At 45.3% G+C, this 24,473-nt stretch overlaps 1 pseudogene; it reads right to left on the bottom strand.

Moving 5' to 3' along the window:
* Positions 1–21,299: 21,299 nt before the first annotated feature.
* Positions 21,300–24,473, bottom strand: LOC135537331 (protein SEC13 homolog; annotated as a pseudogene).

Raw genomic sequence — 24,473 nt, 5'->3', positions numbered from 1 at the left:
ATTGGCACCATGTTCGGTACTTATTGGCACCATGTTCGGTACTTATTGGTACCATGTTCAGTACTTATTGGTACCATGTTCGGTACTTATTGGTACCATGTTCGGTACTTATTGGCACCATGTTCGGTACTTATTGGTTTCCCTTCTAAACCTGAGTAGCAATCAGACGAGGGAGATTGTCTGAGAGAGTCAGTCTTTGTGACAATAGGCACACTCGTGTCTGTGTGTCTGTCTCTGTGTGTGTGTGTGTGTCTCTGTGTGTGTGTGTGTGTCTGTCTCTGTGTCTGTCTCTGTGTGTGTGTGTGTGTGTGTGTGTGTGTGTGTGTGTGTGTGTGTGTGTGTGTGTGTCTGTCTCTGTGTGTCTGTCTCTGTGTGTGTGTGTCTCTGTGTGTGTGTGTGTGTGTGTGTGTCTGTCGGGTACAAATATCTCTATAACCTTTCAAAGTGGCACTATTACAGTGTCCTTTTATCTCTCCTTTCAAATAATGGATGGTGTGTTCAGAACTCTATCCTGGTCCTATCAGAAGTGTGACTCCAAGGTTCCTTCACTAGACTACTGCAGCAGGCGTCCTGTCTCCAAGGTTCCTTCACTAGACTACTGCAGCAGGCGTCCTGTCTCCAAGGTTCCTTCACTAGACTACTGCAGCAGGCGTCCTGTCTCCAAGGTTCCTTCACTAGACTACTGCAGCAGGCGTCCTGTCTCCAAGGTTCCTTCACTAGACTACTGCAGCAGGCGTCCTGTCTCCAAGGTTCCTTCACTAGACTACTGCAGCAGGCGTCCTGTCTCCAAGGTTCCTTCACTAGACTACTGCAGCAGGCGTCCTGTCTCCAAGGTTCCTTTACTAGACTACTGCAGCAGGCGTCCTGTCTCCAAGGTTCCTTCACTAGACTACTGCAGCAGGCGTCCTGTCTCCAAGGTTCCTTCACTAGACTACTGCAGCAGGCGTCCTGTCTCCAAGGTTCCTTCACTAGACTACTGCAGCAGGCGTCCTGTCTCCAAGGTTCCTTTACTAGACTACTGCAGCAGGCGTCCTGTCTCCAAGGTTCCTTTACTAGACTACTGCACCAGGCGTCCTGTCTCCAAGGTTCCTTTACTAGACTACTGCAGCAGGCGTCCTGTCTCCAAGGTTCCTTTACTAGACTACTGCAGCAGGCGTCCTGTCTCCAAGGTTCCTTTACTAGACTACTGCAGCAGGCGTCCTGTCTCCAAGGTTCCTTTACTAGACTACTGCAGCAGGCGTCCTGTCTCCAAGGTTCCTTTACTAGACTACTGCAGCAGGCGTCCTGTCTCCAAGGTTCCTTTACTAGACTACTGCAGCTGGCGTCCTGTCTCCAAGGTTCCTTCACTAGACTACTGCAGCAGGCGTCCTGTCTCCAAGGTTCCTTTACTTGACTACGAAACACACAGACACGACCCCGCCACACCCTACGGTGCATTGTCAGCGTATCATTCCCCTAGCTGCGTCCTCATTTCTTACACCACCAAAATCGGCCCTCCACTGTGTGTGTGTGTGTGTGTGTGTGTGTCCCCTGAGAGGAGAAAAACTTCTACCCATAATGTAATTGACAGATCTTTACTGTCCATGCCTAAGGGACTGCGATTGACTCTGCTGAAGAGTGGCTGCACACACACACACACACAGAGAGCGTATGTATGAACCCGTGTCTTAACGCACACACACACACACACACAGAGAGCGTGTGTATGAACCCGTGTCTTAACGCACACACACACACAGAGAGCGTGTGTATGAACCCGTGTCTTAACGCACACACACGCACGCCTGATGAGTGACTATGGACACTTGTCTTAACTTTTAACCTACCACTCAACTCAGCTCGCAGGAAACAGCACCACACTGACTGACAGACAAGATAGATGACTGCTGGTTTTTCTGTTTCTTCAGGAGGACAACTAGCCCCACTGCAAGATGGCATCTTTCAACAGCAGCTATGAAGAGTCAACCACGAGGAGGAAATGACTGTAGTTCTGTCTCAATCAACAACAACAGCCCTCAAAGCTTCTTCTTCTGGGCCACTGGTCGTAGAGAAATGTATACAGATCTACAAATCAGGTAGAATTACATTCCTAGCATATTGTACACTGTGTTCTGTTCTACCCTCTAAAGAGCAATAGTGGTGTGGATCTAGTAACGTTAGGAACAGACAGAGCGAGGAACAGTCTCCCCAGTACTCACGGGATCAGAGCTCTAAGTGTTCTGGGTAATCCAGGACCATATGGTCTACCCAAGGCCTTGTAGTAACACAGGGTCAGTAACAGGAGGTCTGCCTGGTGCCTGGAGGTGTAGGAATCCCAGTAGACTGTAGTTCTAGGACACCCAGCAGGGTCGTAGGGTCACCCTGGCTCTAGGACACCCAGCAGGGTCGTAGGGTCACCCTGGCTCTAGGACACCCAGCAGGGTCGTAGGGTCACCCTGGCTCTAGGACACCCAGCAGGGTCGTAGGGTCACCAGGATCATGTCTCCCTTGCCTGTCTGTAGTCCTCACTAGACCCACAGAGCGGAAGAGTCTCTCTCTGCATCTCTCTCACACACACACACACACACACACACACACACTACATTTTCCTGACAGAGACCTAAACTGAATAAATATGAGTCCTGTATTTTAATGTCAGACGTTGATCTCTTCCATCGTCCAGCCAGTCTCATCTTTGCATCTCAAAGCAGGGAAGTGCGAGTCATAGACAGATACCCATGTACCAATGACTTACTACTGTACATAAAAACGTGCTTATTGCACGGAAAATGTCATTAGTTGTCCTGTGAATCAGAGTGCTGGATTATTCTCAGCACACATTAAGCCTGCCTGCCACAGTGTGTACCTACATAGGTATTAGGACCAAAAAAAGTGTTTTAATGGTTTAGGATAAATACAGCAGGCACAATGGCCTGCAGAGAGAGGCAGAGACATGATGCTCTGAGTCCTCCAACCACATTATCACCCTGAAGAGAGTGCTCCGCGTGGACTAACCCTGAAGAGAGTGCTCCGCGTGGACTAACCCTAAAGAGAGTGCTCCGCGTGGACTAACCCTAAAGAGAGTGCTCCGCGTGGACTAACCCTAAAGAGAGTGCTCCGCGTGGACTAACCCTGAAGAGAGTGCTCCGCGTGGACTAACCCTAAAGAGAGTGCTCCGCGTGGACTAACCCTAAAGAGAGTGCTCCGCGTGGACTAACCCTAAAGAGAGTGCTCCGCGTGGACTAACCCTAAAGAGAGTGATCCGTGTGGACTAACCCTGAAGAGAGTGCTCCACGTGGACTAACCCTAAAGAGAGTGCTCCGCGTGGACTAACCCTAAAGAGAGTGATCCGCGTGGACTAACCCTAAAGAGAGTGCTCCGCGTGGACTAACCCTAAAGAGAGTGCTCCGCGTGGACTAACCCTGAAGAGAGTGCTCCACGTGGACTAACCCTAAAGAGAGTGCTCCACGTGGACTAACCCTAAAGGAGTCGGTGTCCAAACTTTTGACTGGTACTGTATATATCACAAAGACCCACTACACACACACCATGTGCACTTAACTTGAGAACCTTACATAGAAGGAATAGCAGAGTATTTTAACCTATAGAATATACAGTGCCTTTGGAAAGTATTCAGACCCCTCGACTTGTTCCACTTTGTTATAGGTTACAGCCTTCATTCGGAAATGTATCAAATCTACACATTACCCAATAATAACAAAGCAAAAAAAACAGGTTCTTAAAAATGTTTGCAAATGTATTAAAAATAAAAATTAACTGTTTTCACATTTACATAAGTATTCAGACCCTTTACTCGGTACTTTGTTGAAGCACCTTTGGCAGCGATTACAGCCTCGAATGTTCTTGGTTATGACGCTACAAGCTTCGACACACCTGTATTTGGGGAGTTTCTCCCATTCCTCTGTGCAGATCCTCTCAAGCTCTGTCAGGTTGGATGGGAGCGTCGCTGCACAGCTAATTTCAGGTCTCTTCAGAGATGTTTGATTCAAGTTCAAGTCCGTTCAAGTCCGGATTCAATGACATTCAGGGACTCATGCCTTAGGGATGTTTCTCAGCGGCAGGGACTGGGGGACTAGTCAGGATTGAGGGAAATATGAACGGAGCAAAGTACAGAGAGATCCTTGATGAAAACCTGTTCCAAAGCGCTCAGGAACTCATGTTCACTTTCCAACAGGACAACGACCCTAAGCACACAGCCAAGACAATGGAGAATTGGTAGACTACAGAATTGGAATAGATGATGCTGCCACCACCATGCTTCACCGTAGGGATGGTGCCAGGTTTCCTCCAGATATGACGCTTGGCATTCAGGCCAAAGAGTTCAATCTTGGTTTCATCAGACAAGAGAATCTTGTTTCTCATGGTCAGTCCTTTAGATGCCTTTTGGCAAACTCCAAGCGGGATGTCATGAGCCTTTTACTGAGGAGTGGCTTCTGTCTGGCCACTCTACCATAAAGGCCTGATTGGTGGAGTACTGCAGAGATGGTTGTCCTTCTGGAAGTTTCTCCCATCTCCACAGAGGAACTCTAGAGCTCTGTCAGAGACCATCAGGTTCTTGGTCATCTCCCTGACAAAAGCCCTTCTCCCCCAATTGCTCAGTATTGCCGGATGGCCAGCACTAGGAAGAGTCTTGTTGGTTCCAAACTTCTTCCATTTAAGAATGATGGATGCCAATGAGTTCTTTGGGACCTTCTATGCTGCAGAAATGTTGGTACCCTTCCCCAGATCTGTGTCTCAACAAAATCCTGTCTCAGAGCTCTACGGACAATTCTTTCCACCTCATGGCTTGGTTTTTGCTCTGACATGTACTGTCAAGTGTGGGACCTTATATAGATGGGTGTGTGCCTTTCCAAATAATGTGCAATCAATTTAATTTACCACAGGTGGACTCCAATCAAGTTGTAGAAACATTGTAGAAAACAAGATGCACATGAGCTCAACTTTGAGTCTCATAGTAAAGGGTCTGAATACTAAAATGTAAGTAAGGTATCTGTTTTGTTATACATTTGAAAACATTTCTTTAAAAAAAATGCTTTGTCTTTGTGGGGTATTGTGACGTCATTGTGGGGTATTGTGGGGTCATTGTGACGTCATTGTGACGTCATTGTGTGTAGATGGCTGAGGGTATATTTTTTTGGTTTATCCGATTTTTAATGTGGGAAAAAGTCAAGGGGTCTGAATTCTTTCCAAAGGCGCTGTACATGTTGTACATCATCATCAGCACACAAGAAAGCATGGAAACGTGTCATAGAGCACAGCACAAGAAAGCATGGAAACGTGTCATAGAGCACAGCACAAGAAAGCATGGAAACGTGTCATAGAGCACAGCACAAGAAAGCATGGAAACGTGTCATAGAGCACAGCACAAGAAAGAATGGAAACGTGTCATAGAGTACAGCACAAGAAAGCATGGAAACGTGTCAGAGCACAGCACAAGAAAGAATGGAAACGTGTCAGAGCACAGCACAAGAAAGCATGGAAACGTGTCAGAGCACAGCACAAGAAAGCATGGAAACGTGTCATAGAGCACAGCACAAGAAAGAATGGAAACGTGTCAGAGCACAGCACAAGAAAGCATGGAAACGTGTCAGAGCACAGCACAAGAAAGCATGGAAACGTGTCATTGAGCACAGCACAAGAAAGAATGGAAACGTGTCATAGAGCACAGCTTCACATCACATACACATGTGCACTTTCAGTGGTCTACATCCATTAGAATATGTTGCCATTGACTCATTTATGAGCACACCAGAAGGAAAGGAGAAATAAAATTAAGTGTAAACTAAAATATCTGCTTTTACTGAGCGATCATGCATATGCCAACAGTGATCAGTCAGTCATGACAGTCCCAAGCTGTGGTGTTATAGTACAGACCCATGTTGGGGGGCTGTAATGCCCTCAGGGTAATCAGGGCAACACGCACACACACAAATGCACATACACACAAACGCTTGCAACGTGTGCGTGCACACACACCATCTGTACAATAAACTGTTTGGAAAGCTCCATCTCACACAGACTACACAGCCGTGAGTACACAGTCTACACAGCCAGTAATTAACACCTAAAAACACTTAATAGGTGTGAGCGCGTAGACGTTACAGTGCAATTATGTTAATGTTAATGAATTTACCCCCATAATTACTCTAGCACACAGGGTGGCAGGGTAGCCTAGTGGTTAGAGCATTGGACTAGTAACTGGAAGGTTGCAAGTTCAAATTCCCAAGCTGACAAGGTACAAATCTGTCGTTTTGCCCCTGAACAAGGCAGTTAACCCACTGTTCCTAGGCCGTCATTGAAAATAATTATTTGTTCTTAACTGACTTGCCTAGTTCAATAACGGTAAAATAAAAAATAAATAAAACACACTCATGAATCTACGGACATGATTATCCAAATCATTCACATGTTCATCAATATTATTTTCTAAAAATGACATATTTAGGAGCATATTTTTTTTAGAGAGCTTGATAAACGGAGTGTGAAACCGGGAAATAACAGAAGTGCATAGGTTTATTTTCACTTTAAAACTCTTGGAGTGCGTCCCTATGTGAGCCCTTTGTCTAAAGTAGTAGACTAAAGATAGGAACCAGCCTTGGTATACAGACAACCTGGGTTAATTGAAAGGGGAATACCTAGTCAGTTGTACAACTAAATGCCTTCAACTGAAATGTGTCTTCCTCATTTAACCCCCAACACTTCTGAGTCAGAAGCTACCTGGCCCAACGCTCTAACCACTGGGCAACCTGGCCCAACGCTCTAACCACTGGGCAACCTGGCCCAACGCTCTAACCACTGGGCAACCTGGCCCAACGCTCTAACCACTGGGCTACCTGGCCCAACGCTCTAACCACTGGGCTACCTGGCACCCAGATATATATATATATATAAATAAATATAAGAGAGGGGGAACTAATGAAGTACATCTTATAATATTGAGCACATGAGCTTCTAGAATCAGAATAGTATGTTTTCAACATCATTGGGATGGAGAAGTGTACATTAGTGAACCTCCCTTTACTCTGTCTTGTAGCCAGGCTACCATCCTGGTTTAACAAGCCCCCCCCACCCACTCCCAGTCTGAAGATAACACCTTCAAACAGTCCCACCTCTTGGCTCAGATTAGAAAGTACACTTAAAAACACACACACACACACACACACACACACACACCAAAACCTGAAGTTCTATAGCAAACCTCATGCTATTCTATACATTTTTTGCAATGAGGCTGGGAGAACATGTAGCAGTTCTACAACTAATTTCCTGGTTTAAAAAAAAAAAAAATAAAATTGGCATGGTTTCTTACCTGTTCATATAGTATCTTGGTTTACAGACAAGATACTGGGACTTACCTGTTACCAGTCTTTCCTCAACAGAACCAGTTGGGTTCCTCCCATGATAATATGTATGCAAAGGCACAAGATAAGAGGCTGGTTGAGCCTCTCCCTTTAAAATCCCACCTCTGACACCAAATGCAAACTAGCAGGAGAGTTCAGGTGACCTACTGTATGCCTGGCTGGCACATAAACCCAAACACACAGTGGATACCAAAAGTTATTTCTCCAGTAAATTCAAATGTATACTCATTGTCACGTCACATGCTTTAGAGGTAGAGCACTTGTGTGGCACATCTACTGTAGCCCATGAAGCAACAGTGTTTCGGACTCAAATCCATGGACTCCATACATGTGCATAATGACAACTTATTGTAAAGTAGCCTAATAGACAACTGAGTGAGTTGGAATTCTGCCAAGTCGAATAGACAGACACAGACGACCCAAAACCAGTTGACTACGGAACCACACAATCTGTGAACCCACGGCTCGGCTACAGAACCAGTCATAATGAAAACATCTTGTAACAACACAGCTGTCGCAAGAGGAAAGCGGCAACTAAAATCATAAAGACACGTGCTGCTAAGAGCGGCGCGCAGCTCTGAGCCCAGTAGCGCTTTATTCCAACCTGAGACATCAAAACTACCCTCATTTCATTCAACACAGCTTCAAATATTGTGCTTAAATATCTAAAATCAGAAATGACAAACCTCAGCATCACAAGAAACATCGCCTTTTGCATCGCCTTTTGTCATAATAAAAACCCTCGGTCTTACCTTGTTCGTTGATTCTCTGCAGGCATAAAGTCAGATTTAATTTCCAGCCGGGCATGTTGGTAAAGATGAAAGCGCTCTCTGAACAGAGATAATGATGTTGTAGTAAGGCAAACGATGATGACGGAGGAGAACGGTCGTAAACTGCTACTTCACTTCAGATTATGTGTCAGCGAGCGCCGCAGTAAGTGTCCCTTTTCGGCACTTCAGAGAGAGTGCGAGTCCCGGGAAGTGTTGGCAAAAAAACATACCCTAAGCAGTTGGACATTGGTCATTTTTGGCAACCTGCGCTCAGGGTAGACGTAACATAGTAAACGTAAAATCCATCTCACTCCATTTAATGATATGCTACAGTGCCTTGCAAAAGTACTCACCCCTTTGGCGTTTTTCCTATCTTGTTTCATTACAACCTGTAATTTGGATATCATGCAATGGACATACACAAAATAGTCCAAATTGGTGAAGTGAAATTTAAAAAATGACTTGTTCAAAAAAACAATTCCAAACAGAAAAGTGATGCATGCATATGTTTTCACCCCTTTGCTATGAAGCCCTAAATAAGATCTGGTGCAACCAATTACCTTCAGAAGTCACAAAATTATTTAAATAAAGTCCACCTGTGCGCAATCTAATTGTTACACATGGAATAAACAAACGTACAGTCAATAACACAATGGAAACTATCTATATACAGTGTGTGCAAATGACGTAAGATTATGGAGGTAAGGTAATAAATAGGCCGTAGTGGCAAAGTAATTACAATTTAGCAAATAAACACTGGAGTGATAGATGTGCAGAAGATGAATGTGCAAGTCGAGATACTGGGGTGCAAAGGAGCAACAACAAAAAATAACAATATGGGAATGAGGTAGTTGGATGGGCTATTTACAGATGGGCTATGTACAGGTGCAATGATCTGTGAGCTGCTCTGACAGCTGATGTTTAAAGTTAGTTAGAGAGATATGAGTCTCCAGCTTTAGTGAGTTTTGCAATTCGTTCCAGTCATTGGCAGCAGAGAACTGGAAGGAAAGGCGGCCAAATGAGGAATTGGCTTTGGGGGTGACCAGTGAAATATACCTGCTGGAGCGCGTGCTATGGGTGGGTGCTGCAAAGGTGACCAGTGAGCTGAGATGAGACGGGGCTTTACCTAGCAAAGACTTATAGATGACCTGGAGCCAGTGGGTTTGGCAACAAATATGAAGCGAGGGCCAGCCAATGAGAGCATACAGGTCACAGTGCTGGGTAGTATATGGGGCTTTGGTGACAAAACAGATGGGACTGTGATAGACTGCATCCAATTTGCTGAGTAGAGTGTTGGAGGCTATTTTGTAAATAACATCGCCGAAGTCAAGGATCGGTAGGATAGTCAGTTTTACGAGGGTATGTTTGGCAGCATGAGTGAAGGAGGCTTTGTTGCAAAATAGGAAGCTTTTGATTCTAGATTTACAGTCTAACCAGACACCTAGGTATTTGTAGTTGTCCATATATTCTAAGTCAGAACCGTGACTTGCCGAGTTAAATAAAGGTTTAAAAAAAAGCATTTCCAGAACCTGCTCCTAGGAACCCCAAGGGGTGCACGTTTTGTTTTTGTCCGAACACCACACGGCTGATTCAAATGATCAAAGCATGATGATTCATTGATTATTTTAAGGCAAAAACCAAAATGCCTATCCCTTGGCATCCGGGACCGAATTTAGGATAGCCTGGGTTAAGATTAGGGTTAGCGAACATGTTAAGTAGTTGCAAATTAGCTAAAAAAAAGGTACTAAAGTTACTAAATAGCTGAAGTTGTACGAGATGTGATTCAAACACGCAACCTTTGGCTTGGTAAAACCTTGCTTTTGGCTGAAAGGAAAGATTCACCCATTTTGAATGTAAGCTGTAGATGAATGCTATGGTAGTTGAATGTTACTGTAGTTGAATGCTACGGTAGTTGAATGCTACTGTAGTTGAATGCTACGGTAGTTGAATGCTACTGTAGTTGAATGTTACTGTAGTTGAATGCTACTGTAGTTGAATGCTACTGTAGATGAATGCTATGGTAGATGAATGTTATTGTAGTTGAATGCTACTGTAGTTGAATGCTACTGTAGATGAATGATATGGTAGTTGAATGTTACTGTCGTTGAATGCTACGGTAGTTGAATGCTACTGTATTTGAATGCTACGGTAGTTGAATGCTACTGTAGTTGAATGTTACTGTAGTTGAATGCTACTGTAGTTGAATGCTACTGTAGATTAATTCTACTGTAGTTGAATGTTACTGTAGTTGAATGTTAATGTAGTTGAATGCTACTGTAGTTGAATGTTACTGTAGTTGAATGCTACTGTAGTTGAATGTTACTGTAGTTGAATGCTACTGTAGTTGAATGCTACTGTAGATGAATGTTACTGTAGTTGAATGCTACTGTAGATGAATGTTACTGTAGTTGAATGCTACTGTAGATGAATGTTACTGTAGTTGAATGCTACTGTAGGTGAATGCTACTGTAGTTGAATGTTACTGTAGTTGAATGCTACTGTAGATGAATGTTACTGTAGTTGAATGTTACTGTAGTTGAATGCTACTGTAGTTGAATGCTACTGTAGTTGAATGCTACTGTAGATGAATGCTACGGTAGATGAATGTTACTGTAGTTGAATGCTACTGTAGTTGAATGCTACTGTAGATGAATGCTATGGTAGTTGAATGTTACTGTAGTTGAATGCTACGGTAGTTGAATGCTACTGTATTTGAATGCTACGGTAGTTGAATGCTACTGTAGTTGAATGTTACTGTAGATGAATGTTACTGTATGTTGTATTTGTGAATCTCTGAGCAATGCTCTATTGATTCCCGGGGTCACTTCAGGGGTCATTGCAGGGGGTCATTGCGGGGCTGCAGCTGGGTTCATCTCATTCAAGCAGGCAGAAAAACAGCCTGTATGACACGTTTTGCATCATATTTTTGGTTTGTTGTCATTGTGAAGTTTGTTATTCATGGACATAACTGAGCAGCACATATAGACACCGCTTGGGAAGCAGAGAGACAGAGAGAATCACACACCGCTTGGGAAGCAGAGAGACAGAGAGCATCACACACCGTTTGGGAAGCAGAGAGACAGAGAGCATCACACACCACTTGGGAAGCAGAGACAGAGAGCATCACACACCGCTTGGGAAGCAGAGAGACAGAGAGCATCACACACCGCTTGGGAAGCAGAGAGACAGAGAGCATCACACACCGCTTGGGAAGCAGAGAGACAGAGAGAATCACACACCGCTTGGGAAGCAGAGAGACAGAGAGCATCACACACCGCTTGGGCAGCAGAGAGACAGAGAGCATCACACACCGCTTGGGCAGCAGAGAGACAGAGAGCATCACACACCGCTTGGGAAGCAGAGAGACAGAGAGCATCACACACCGCTTGGGCAGCAGAGAGACAGAGAGCACCACACACCGCTTGGGAAGCAGAGAGACAGAGAGCATCACACACCGCTTGGGAAGCAGAGACAGAGAGCATCACACACCGCTTGGGAAGCAGAGGGACAGAGAGCATCACACACCGCTTGAGAAGCAGAGAGACAGAGAGCATCACACACCGCTTGGGAAGCAGAGAGACAGAGAGCATCACACACCGTTTGGGAAGCAGAGAGACAGAGAGCATCACACACCGCTTGGGAAGCAGAGAGACAGAGAGCATCACACACCGCTTGGGAAGCAGAGAGACAGAGAGCATCACACACCGCTTGGGAAGCAGAGACAGAGAGCATCACACACCGCTTGGGAAGCAGAGACTTGCGCCGCAGCTTGCACGTCTCAGAACAGGAACGCTCGGGAGCGGAGAGTCTCCGCTGATAGGCTCCCTGGTTTCAGTAGCGGAGGACGCAGACTCCTCAACAGCCCATCTGTCTGATCCCAACACTTATAAGCTCGTGATTTTCTCAAACATGACAATGCTTATGGCATTATAAAATGGAGGAAAATGGTGAATTAAGATGCATCTATTTCGTTGAGTATTCAATATGCTACTCTCTCTCTCTCTCTCTTACACACACACACACTGAGATGGCACAGCTAAACATGTTACCTCAGTTGCAGTTCCATTCCTCCTCAGAGAGCTGAATGATGATGATGGTAGTGGTGATGACAGTGATGAAGATGAGGATGATGGTAGTGATGATGGTAGTGATGATGATGATGATGGTGATAGTGATGGGATGATGTAGTGATGATGGTGAAAGTGATGATGATGATGGTAGTGGTGATGATGATGATGATGGTACATGTGATGGTGATAGGGATGATGAGGATGGTAGTGATAATGATGATGGTACAGGTGATGGTGATAGGGATGATGAGGATGGTAGTGATAATGATGATGGTACATGTGATGGTGATAGGGATGATGAGGATGGTAGTTATAATGATGATGGTACAGGTGATGATGATGATGATACAGGTGATGATGATGATGGTAGTGATGATGATCAAATCAAAGTTTATTAGTCACGTGCGCCGAACACAACAGGTGTTTACAGTGAAATGCTTACTGACAAGCCCTTAACCAACAATGTAGTTTTAAGAAAATACCAAAAAAAGGTAAGTTATTAAATTATTAATGAAGAGCAGTAAATAACAATAGTGAGGCTATATACAGGGTATTACGGTAAAGATTCAATGTGGAGGCTATGTACAGGGTATTACGGTACAGAGTCAATGTGGAGGCTATATACAGGGTGTTATGGTACAGAGTCAATGTGGAGGCTATATACAGGGTATTACGGTACAGAGTCAATGTGCAGGCTATATACAGGGGGGTACCGGTACAGAGTCATTGTGGAGGCTATATGCAGGGGGTACCGGTACAGAGTCAATGTGGAGGCTATATACAGGTGGTACCGGTACAGAGTCAATGTGGAGGCTATATACAGGGGGTACCGGTACAGAGTCAATGTGGAGGCTATATACAGGGGGTACCGGTACAGAGTCAATGTGGAGGCTATATACAGGGGGTACCGGTACAGAGTCAATGTGGAGGCTATATACAGGGGGTACCGGTACAGAGTCAATGTGGAGGCTATATACAGGGGACACTGGTACAGAGTCAATGTGGAGGCTATATACAGGGGTACTGGTACAGAGTCAATGTGGAGACTATATACAGGGGGTACCGGTACAGAGTCAATGTGGAGGCTATATACAGGGGTACTGGTACAGAGTCAATGTGGAGGCTATATACAGGGGACACTGGTACAGAGTCGATGTGGAGGCTATATACAGAGGGTACCGGTACAGAGTCAATGTGGAGGCTATATACAGGGGGTACCGGTACAGAGTCAATGTGGAGGCTATATACAGGGGTACTGGTACAGAGTCAATGTGGAGGCTATATACAGGGGGTACCGGTACAGAGTCGATGTGGAGGCTATATACAGGGGACACTGGTACAGAGTCAATGTGGAGGCTATATACAGGGGTACCGGTACAGAGTCAATGTGGAGGCTATATACAGGGGGTACCGGTACAGAGTCAATGTGGAGGCTATATACAGGGGGTACCGGAACAGAGTCAATGTGGAGGCTATATACAGGGGACACTGGTACAGAGTCAATGGGCAGGGGCACTGGCGTCAAGGTAATTGAGGTAATATGTACATGTAGGTAGAGTTATTAAAGTGGCTATGCATAGATAATAAGAGTAAAGGGGGGTGCAAGTAGTCTGAGTAGCCATTTGATTAGATGTTCAGGAGTCTTATGGCTGCACTGGGCCATACGCACTACCCTCTGTACTGCCTTGCGGAGCAGTTGCCATACCAGGCGGTGATGCAACCCGTCAGGATGCTCTCGATGGTGCAGCTGGAAAACCTTTTGAGGATCTGAGGACCCATGCCAAATGTTTTCAGTCTCCTGAGGGGGAATAGGTTTTGTTGTGCCCGCTTCACGACTGTCTTGGTGTGCTTGGACCATGTTAGTTTGTTGTGGATGCCAAGGAACTTGAAGCTCTCAACCTGCTCCACTACAGCCCCCTCGATTAGAATAGGGGCGTGCTCGGTCATCCTTTTCTTATGGTCCAGAATCATGTCCTTTGTCTTGATCACATTGAGGGAGAGGCTGTTGTCCTTGCACCACACGGTCAGGTCTCTGACCTCCTCCCTATAGGCTGTTTCATCTTTGTCAGTGATCAGGCCTACCACTGTTGTGTCATCGGCAATGATGGTGTTGGAGTCATGCCTGACAGTGCAGTCATAAGTGAACAGGGAGTACAGGAGGGGACTGAGCACGTACCCCTGAGGGGCCACTGTGTTGAGGATCAGCTGGGCGGATGTGTTATTACCTACCCTCACCACCTGAGGTTGGCCCGTCAGGAAGTCCAGGATCCAGTTGCAGAGGGAGTGTTTAGTCCCAGGATCCTTAGCTTAGTGATGAGCTTTGAGGGCTCTATGGTGTTGAACACTGAGCTGTAGTCAATGAACATGATTCTCACATAGATGTTCCTTTTGTCCAGGTGGGAAAGGGCTGTGTGGAGTGCAATAGAGATTGCATCATCTGTGGATCTGTTGGGGAAGTATGCAGATTAGAGAGGGTCTAGGGTTTCTGGGATAATGGTGTTGATGTGAGACATGACCAGCCTTTCAAAGCATTTCATGGCTACATATGTGAGAGCTAAAGGTCAGTAGTCATTTAGGCAAGTTACCTTAGTGTTCTTGGGCACAGGGACTATGGTGGTCTGCTTGAAACATGTTGGTATTACAGACAGAGAGATGTTGAAAATGTCAGTGAGGACACTTGCCAGTTGGTCAGCGCATGCTCTACGGGGTACACGTCCTGGTAATCCGTCTGGCCCTGCGGCCTTGTGAATGTTGACCTGTTTAAAGGTCTTACTCACATCGGCTGTGGAGCGTGATCACACAGTCGACGGGAACAGCTGATGCTATTTAGCCCGTCTGGTAGGTTCGTGTCACTGGAAGGCTCTCAGCTGTGCTTCCCTTTGTAGTCTGTAATAGTTTGCAAGCCCTGCCACATCTGACAAGCGTCGGAGCCGGTGCAGTACAATTCGATCTTAGTCCTGTATTGACGCTTTGCTTGTTTGCAAATGTTCCAGTCTGTGCTAGCAAAACTTTACTGTAGTTTAGCAGCTGCTTCATCTGACCACTTTTTTGACCAAGTCACTGGTGCTTCATGCTTTAATTTGTGCTTGTAAACAGGAAGCAGGAGGATAGAGTTATGGTCAGATTTGCCAAATGGAAGTTGAGGTGGTAGAGGTGATGATGATGGTAAAGGTGATGAAGATGGTAGTGATGATGATGGTGGTAGAGGTGATGATGATGGTAGTGATGATGATGGTGGTAGAGGTGATGATGGTAGTTGTAGTGATGATGATGGTAGAGGTGATGGTGGTGGTAGAGGTGATGGTGGTAGAAGTGATGGTGGTGGTAGAGGTGATGGTGGTAGAGGTGATGGTGGTGGTAGAGGTGATGGTGGTGGTAGAGGTGATGATGGTGGTAGAGGTGATGGTGGTAGTAGAGGTGATGGTGGTAGAGGTGATGGTGGTGGTAGAGGTGATGGTGGTGGTAGAGGTGTTGATGGGGGTAGAGGTGATGATGATGGTAGAGGTGATGATGATGGTGAGAGTGATTGTGGTGGTAGAGGTGATGATCGTGGTAGAGGTGATGGTGGTAGAGGTGATGATGATGGTGAGAGTGATTGTGGTGGTAGAGGTGATGATGGTGGTAGAGGTGATGATGGTAGAGGTGATGGTGGTGGTAGAGGTGATGGTGGTGGTAGAGATGATGGTGGTAGAGGTGATGGTGGTGGTGGTGGTAGAGGTGATGGTGGTAGAGGTGATGATGATGGTAGAGGTGATGGTGGTGGTAGAGGTGATGGTGGTAGAGATGATGGTGGTGGTAGAGGTGATGGTGGTGGTAGAGGTGATGGTGGTGGTAGAGGTGATGATGATGTTGAGAGTGATGGTGGTGGTAGAGGTGATGATGATGTTGAGAGTGATGGTGGTGGTAGAGGTGATGGTGGTGGAAGAGGTGATGATGGTGGTGGTAGAGGTGATGATGATGGTGGTGGTAGAGGTGATGGTGGTGGTAGAGGTGATGATGATGTTGAGAGTGATGGTGGTGGTAGAGGTGATGATGATGTTGAGAGTGATGATGGTGGTAGAGGTGATGATGATGTTGAGAGTGATGGTGGTGGTAGAGGTGATGGTGGTGGTAGAGGTGATGATGATGTTGAAAGTGATGGTGGTGGTAGAGGTGATGATGGTGGTAGAGGTGATGATGGTGGTAGAGGTGATGGTGGTGGTAGAGGTGATGATGATGTTGAGAGTGATGGTGGTGGTAGAGGTGATGATGATGTTGAGAGTGATGGTGGTGGTAGAGGTGATGATGGTGGTAGAGGTGATGGTGGTGGTAGAGGTGATGATGATGTTGAGAGTGATGGTGGTGGTAAAGGTGATGATGATGTTGAGAGTGATGGTGGTGGTAGAGGTGATGATGTTGAGAGTGATGGTGGTGGTAGAGGTGATGATGATGTTGAGAGTGATGGTGGTGGTAGAGGTGATGATGGTGGTAGAGGTGATGGTGGTGGTAGAGGTGATGATGATGTTGAGAGTGATGGTGGTGGTAGAGGTAATGATGATGTTGAGAGTGATGGTGGTGGTAGAGGTGATGATGATGTTGAGAGTGATGGTGGTGGTAGAGGTAATGATGATGTTGAGAGTGATGGTGGTGGTAGAGGTGATGATGATGGTGAGAGCGATGGTGGTGGTAGAGGTGATGGTGGTGGTAGAGGTGATGATGATGTTGAGAGCGATGGTGGTGGTAGAGGTGATGATGATGTTGAAAGTGATGGTGGTGGTAAAGGTGATGATGATGTTGAAAGTGATGGTGGTGGTAGAGGTGATGATGATGGTGAGAGCGATGGTGGTGATGGTAAAACAAATAATAAGAAACAAATACATATTTTAGGAATTAAAGTGAGTTATACTTCTGTACTGCTTATGCAATCGGTTATGAAGACTTTAGTAGTGTTGCGTTAAATACAGCCTGACCTAATTACTTTGACTCGTCATTCCCCAGGGAGCCTAGTTCATCGATGACTCCCCTTCCATCACACTCTGTTCTGGACTGTCACCTCCAGCTCCTTCCACCCCATGCCAGATCCTGTCTTCTCCAGATCATTCCACCCCATTCCGAATGTTTTGGGTTTCTGCTTTAAGCGCCCGCTTCTAGGTGTTTCTTTGGCACCTCTCTAGGTGTTTCTTTGGCACCTCTCGAGGTGTTTCTTTGGCACCTTTCTAGGTGTTTCTTTGGTACCTCTCGAGGTGTTTCTTTGGCACCTTTCTAGGTGTTTCTTTGGTACCTCTCGAGGTGTTTCTTTGGCACCTCTCTAGGTGTTTCTTTGGCACCTCTCTAGGTATTTCTTTGGCACCTCTCTAGGTGTTTCTTTGGCACCTCTCTAGGTGTTCCTAAGTGTTTCTTTGGCACCTCTCTAGGTGTTTCTTTGGCACCTCTGTAGGTGTTTCTTTGGCACCTCTCTAGGTGTTTCTTTGGCACCTCTGTAGGTGTTTCTTTGGCACCTCTCTAGGTGTTTCTTTGGCACCTCTCTAGGTGTTCCTAAGTGTTTCTTTGGCACCTCTCTAGGTGTTTCTTTGGCACCTCTGTAGGTGTTTCTTTGGCACCTCTCTAGGTGTTCCTTTGGCACCTCTCCAGGTGTGCCTTTGGCACCTCTCTAGGCGTTCCTTTGGCACCTCTCTAGGTGTTCCTTGGTGTTTCTTTGGCACCTCTCTAGGTGTTTCTTTGGCACCTCTCTAGGTGTTTCTTTGGCACCTCTCTAGGTGTTCCTTGGTGTTTCTTTGGCACCTCTCTAGGTGTTTCTTGGTGTTTCTTTGGCACCCCTCTAGGTGTTTCTTTGGCACCTCTCCAGGTGTTCCTTGGTGTTTCTTTGGCACCTCTCTAGGTGTTTCTTTGGCACCTCTCTAGGTGTTCCTTGGTGTTTCTTTGGCACCTCTCTAGGTGTTCCTAGGTGTTTCCTTGGTGCCCTCTTTTCCTTTTGCCTTTGGTGGTTTTAGCAGAGAACTTGCCTGGTGATGGTGGAGTGCCTTTCGGGGGATGTGGCCAATCTCCATCATCAGCTCCGGATCGCCTTTTTTTTTTTTTGGTGCACTCCCACAGGTCCATGTTGCTGACCTTGAGTGCGTTCCCGCCCGACTACATTGCTGACGCATCCCAGATCTTACAACGCTTGGATAGGTATTTTACATATCAGCTAACCACATCATGTTATAGCAATCTGGTGCCTGACGGCACACTCTTTAACGTGGCACGCAACCATTGGCTGATGCAATATCATGGGACCACGGCCAATGAGGGGATTCAATTAAGGTGGCCTGGTTACCCGGACAGTTTTCACCTGGCTGCCTCCCGGGTATGAGCCGTGTGCCTCACTCAAAGCTGATGGTCAAGTAGGCTGAAAACAAAGTGACGTATGTCAGGTACGTGGAGTTATGATTTAAGATTCAGTTTTCACGTTTAAGGGTTTGATCTTGACAAAATCCCAATATGTGCGTTACCTGCCTTGAAAATGTAAACATATTTTATGGAAATGACATGCTCCTGGACGATGCACCATGCTGTTTTGTTGAAAATCACCAGGAGGAGCAGATTACTGTTCGGTTTGTCAAGGGCGCTCCTCCCTCACCATTCCCCCCCCCCCACCCAGTCACGACACGGGCCATAACTCAGTGCACCAAGGTTCAGCATAATCAAACTCCCACAGTGCACCAAGGTTCAGCATAATCAAACTCCCACAGTGCACCAAGGTTCAACATAATCAAACTCCCACAGTGCACCAAGGTTCAGCATAATCAAACTCCCACAGTGCACCAAGGTTCAACATAATCAAACTCCCACAGTGCACCAAGGTTCAACATAATCAAACTCCCACAGTGCACCAAGGTTCAACATAATCAAACTCCCACAGTGCACCAAGGTTCAGCATAATCAAACTCCCACAGTGCACCAAGGTTCAGCATAATCAAACTCCCACAGTGCACCAAGGTTCACCATAATCAAACTCCCACAGTGCACCAAGGTTCAGCATAATCAAACTCCCACAGTGCACCAAGGTTCAGCATAATCAAACTCCCCCAGTGTCTGCCTGCCCATCTGATTCAGGGATGAGCAATTCCAGTTCTTAGGGGCCTGATTGGTATCACAGGTTCTCAACGCTCGCTAACACACCTGACAAAACGAATTGTATTCTAAACTGGAGACCATGATTCGTTGATTACTGGAGTCAGGTGTGTATCAGCTGGGGTAATAGTGTGTCACCAATCAAGCCCCTGAGGACTGGAGTTTCTCATCCCTGTTAGGATCTGTTATAGACAAATATGGCCTTTGGCATGGAATAAATAGCCGAGCCAGAAGCGAGACAATCCACTCGCTGTTATTTTTCTGGTTCAATTGAAGTCAAATGAACTAAGCAGACCAAAGCTAGAGAGCCAACCCGTTAAGCTGACAGGAACTGGCAATTTTATTCCCCAATGGTAAACGTCCTGAGTGAACTATGTTCACTTATCCAACATCTTCCGCTGAGCAATACAGATTTTCCCTTTGAAGATCTGTTTTTAAAATCATTTTGAAAATATCAAAAATGGAACATTCTCGCTTTTCAACAATCAATTGGAAAATCTCAACAGTTTCATATTTGACAAGCAAGTATAATCTTTGTCTGAGCAGGTTTAACGCTGTTTCCTGCCATGTAATATTCTAATTTCACCCTCCATTTGCATAATTGTGCATTAAACGAGTATCATTAAACAAACTAGTAAAAATAACACTTCGTTATTAATCATTTACTAACACCTTGAAGTTCAGGAGCTGCGGAAAGTGGAGTTTCATGACAACCATGCATGGACGACATCCCAAATGGCATACTATTCCCTATATAAAGGTTAAACCCTATTTGCGAAACAGGGTCAAAAACAATGCACTATATAGGGAATAGGGTTCTGGGTCTAAAGTAGTGCACTATATAGGGAATAGGACTCTGGTCTAAAGTAGTGCACTATATAGGGAATAGGGTTATGGGTCTAAAGTAGTGCACTATATAGGGAATAGGGTTCTGGTCTAAAGTAGTGCACTATATAGGGAATAGGGTTCTGGGTCTAAAGTAGTGCACTATAGAGGGAATAGGGTTCTGGTCTAAAGTAGTGCACTATATAGGGAATAGGGTTCTGGTCTAAAGTAGTGCACTATATAGGGAATAGGGTTCTGGGTCTAAAGTAGTGCACTATATAGGGAATAGGGTTCTGGGTCTAAAGTAGTGCACTATATAGGGAATAGGGTTCTGGGTCTAAAGTAGTGCACTATATAGGGAATAGGGTTCTGGTCTAAAGTAGTGCACTATATAGGGAATAGGGTTCTGGTCTAAAGTAGTGCACTATATAGGGAATAGGGTTCTGGTCTAAAGTATGCACTATATAGGGAATAGGGTTCTGGTCTAAAGTAGTGCACTATATAGGGAATAGGGTTCTGGTCTAAAGTAGTGCACTATATAGGGAATAGGGTTCTGGTCTAAAGTATGCACTATATAGGGAATAGGGTTCTGGGTCTAAAGTAGTGCACTATATAGGGAATAGGGTTCTTGTCTAAAGTAGTGCACTATATAGGGAATAGGGTTCTGGGTCTAAAGTAGTGCACTATATAGGGAATAGGGTTCTGGGTCTAAAGTAGTGCACTATATAGGGAATAGGGTTCTGGTCAAAAGTAGTGCACTATATAGGGAATAGGGTTCTGGGTCTAAAGTAGTGCACTACATAGGGAATAGGGTTCTGGTCTAAAGTAGTGCACTATATAGGGAATAGGGTTCTGGTCTAAAGTAGTGCACTATATAGGGAATAGGGTTCTGGTCTAAAGTAGTGCATTATATAGTGAATAGTGCTCTGCGTCTAAAGTAGTGCACTATATAGGGAATATGATTCTGGTCTAAAGTAGTGCACTATATATGGAATAGGGTGCCATTTGGGACTCATGCCCTGCGTTTTACTGAGCCAACAAACAAATTGGTAGTTAGCCCAGATCTGGGACTAGGCTAGGTGGTAGTTAGCCCAGATCTGGGACTAGGCTGGGTGGTTTGTTAGCCCAGATCTGGGACTAGGTAGTAGCTATAACTGATCTGGGACTAGGCTTGGTGGTAGTTAGCCCAGATCTGGGACTAGGCTAGGTGGTAGTTTACTCGCTGCTCCATCTGTGATGGTTGATACGGCTCCCTGGACTTTGTTGACATCGCTGATGCAAGCCCACTGGCCGTCCATAGACTCCTTCCACAGAGTCACCTAGAGACAGGCAACGACAGTCACAATTAAAGACTAAATTAAAAAGGTTTATTTAGTGAAAGAGTAAACATTTCAACCCTGACCTGTGTGTGTGTGTGTGTGTGTGTGTGTGTGTGTGTGTGTGTGTGTGTGTGTGTGTGTGTGTGTGTGTGTGTGTGTGTGTGTGTGTGTGTGTGTGTGTGTGTGTGTGTGCGTACTGACCTTGCTGTCGTGTGTGTGTGTGTGTGTGTGTGTGTGTGTGTGTGTGTGTGTGTGTGTGTGTGTGTGTGTGTGTGTGTGTGTGTGTGTGTGTGTGTGTGTGTGTTGACCTTGTTGTCCCCTCCGGATACAGCCAGGATGTTTCCGGTGACGGACCAGCTGACACGCCACATCGTTGAACTCGTGGAGCAGTTTATCCGTCCACTCGTTACCTGAAGGGTCGTCACACGCCCAGATGAAAACCGTCCTGCAGTCAGACAGCAAGAGAGAGTTTTTGTTATGAGATAAATGTCTTAGCCACACTAGCAGACAAGACCACAACAAACAACTGTTTTATTTTAAACTGCCGTTCGCGTGGGTCCCAACAGACCTTACAAGATGATCGAATGTGGTTATGTGTCCAACTCCATTTAAATTCAGGAAGTGACATTTTGAGGGCGAAAACACCTCTAATTGTAAATAAAACGGCCACTTTTTCAAATTGTTGGAATTGACGGAATGAACTAAATTGGATTTGACCTTCAGCAGTTTGTTGGTCATATGAGATGAGCCTGAATCAAACACAAGACTGTTTTTTTTTTCTGATAGTAGTAGAGACGTACCTGGGTAGTCCCTATGGAGGGAGCCCAACCTACATCTCTGACCCAATCGCTGTGAGCCTCCAGCTTCTGGTCTTCCTTCCATTGGCCATCCTCCTCTCTAAGAAAGAAGACATACAAACCTGTCTGGCAGCCATTTTAGTAAAATTCTTCACTTAACATATTAACCTATTTAGTAACACTTTTCATGAAAGTGGCTCACGCTATTTCATCATGTTGTAAGTGAATATTTTCTTTAGTTTTATAGAACTATAACGGTGCTGTGCATTTAAACATTAACAGAGGAGACCCCTTGACTTACTTCCAGAGCTTGACCAGGTTGTCACAGCCTCCTGAGACAAACCTCTTGGTGCAGTTGGGTTTCTGACCCGATGGCTGGTCTATCAGACCACCTGGCACCACCGTAGGAGCCCAGCTCACTGCATTTACAGCCAATCTGACAGGACAGAGGGAGTACATTGTGTTGTTACAACACACAGTCACATTGACAGACTGTTTAATAAAGAAAAAGCCCGTTCATACGACCACAACATGTCTAACAATTCAAATGTCGACTACTTTAGTCTGAAACATTCAGGTTTTATTCATACGAAGCGTTATGAGAATAGAAAGCTGTAGGGTTTTACGTCAGACCACACAGTGAAAAAGTACATTAATTTAAACCGTTAACGTTGTTCTCACTGTGTGTGCATTGCAGATCTTCTTCATGTCCCACTGTTGATCCCCTGGACACAGCCCTCAGCCATGATATATTGGCCATATACAAATGCTTATTTTGCTTGCCTTTTAACCGAACCCCTGAAGCACAGGGTCAGGGTCAGCCAAGGTTCCGTGCCCCTGGAGCAATTAAGGGTTACGTGGTTACAGGAGAGGCTCTTACCTGAAGAGTCGTGTCCAGTGTATTCGTACATTTTGTCCCAAGAACCGTTCCTCCTCCTTCCAGATGATCACCTTCCTGTCGCGGGAACACGAGGCCGGGATGTTGCCGTACATGGGGCTGAGCCCAGGCCACCTGCCACACAGGACCCTCGTGACTGTGGTCGAGAGAGAAAATTATAAAACACCAACATTTATACTTCCCTCCGTGTGAGTTTGAAAATGTGAAAAAAAAGTTTCAACAATCACATGTTTTCCTACTACGCTGACCACATGGTAGAATATCTTCTCCTGGTGGGGGAAATAAATATATAACTAGGTTAAATAACTAATAAAAGATAAGAACTGTGATCAAAAGAACAACCACAATAGATCTGTAATCATTTCGGTCACACTTACCCTCTCAAATCCGCCACAAGGATCTGTTCTCCATTTTTGACATGGAAGATTCTTGACAGACCTGTCAGAAGAGCAGGTGGCCTGTCTGGTGCCGGAGTAATCCATCTGGGCATCATGCTTCTACACACAACAGACCGCGTCAGTACAGTTCAAAGGTCGCAGTCAAATCAAATCAGTCAAGGTGCAGTTCGTAATAGACGAGGCATAGCTAGATACAATCAATTCAGAGGATAGTTTTGTTGCATAACAGTCGAGTAAGGAAAAGCTTAATAAAGACATACAGGGCAGTGGAATTAACCTGATACACAACTCATTCAAAATCAAATCAATGACACTCAGTCAACTATCTTAGCTACACTGAACAAAAAAAATATAAAACGGAACATGTCATGTGTTTCATGAGCTGAAATAAACGATCTCAGAAATGTTCCATACTCACAAAAAAGCTTATTTCTCTAAAATGTTGTTCACAAATTTTGTTGACATCCCAATTAATTAGCATTTCTCATTTGCTAAGATAATCCTTCCACCTGACAAATGTGTCATATCAAGAAGCTGATTTAACAATGTGATCGTTACACAGGTGCACCTTGTGCTGGGGACAATAAAAACGCCACTCTAAAAAGTGCAGTTTTGTCACACAACACAATACCACAGGTGTCTCAAGTTTTGAAGGAGCGTGCAATTGGCACGCTGACTGCAGGAATGTCCACCAGAGCTGTTGCCAGAGAATGAAATGTTAATTTCTCTACATCGTTTTAGACCGGCCTCACAACCGCAGACCACGCGTAACCATGCCAACCAATACACCTCCACATCTGGCTTCTTCACCTGCGGGTATCATCTGAGACCAGCCACCCGGACAGCTGATGAAACTGTATTTGGCTACTAACTGTACCCTGACTGATTTGATATGACTGCGACCTTTGAACTGTACTGACATGGTCTGTTCTGTCTTAAGCAT

The sequence above is a fragment of the Oncorhynchus masou genome, unplaced genomic scaffold (assembly GCF_036934945.1).
Source record: "Oncorhynchus masou masou isolate Uvic2021 unplaced genomic scaffold, UVic_Omas_1.1 unplaced_scaffold_751, whole genome shotgun sequence".
NCBI classification, from domain to species: Eukaryota; Metazoa; Chordata; class Actinopteri; order Salmoniformes; family Salmonidae; genus Oncorhynchus; species Oncorhynchus masou.
Note: the sequence above shows the minus strand (reverse complement) of the source record. Positions and strands in the feature narration are given on the sequence as shown.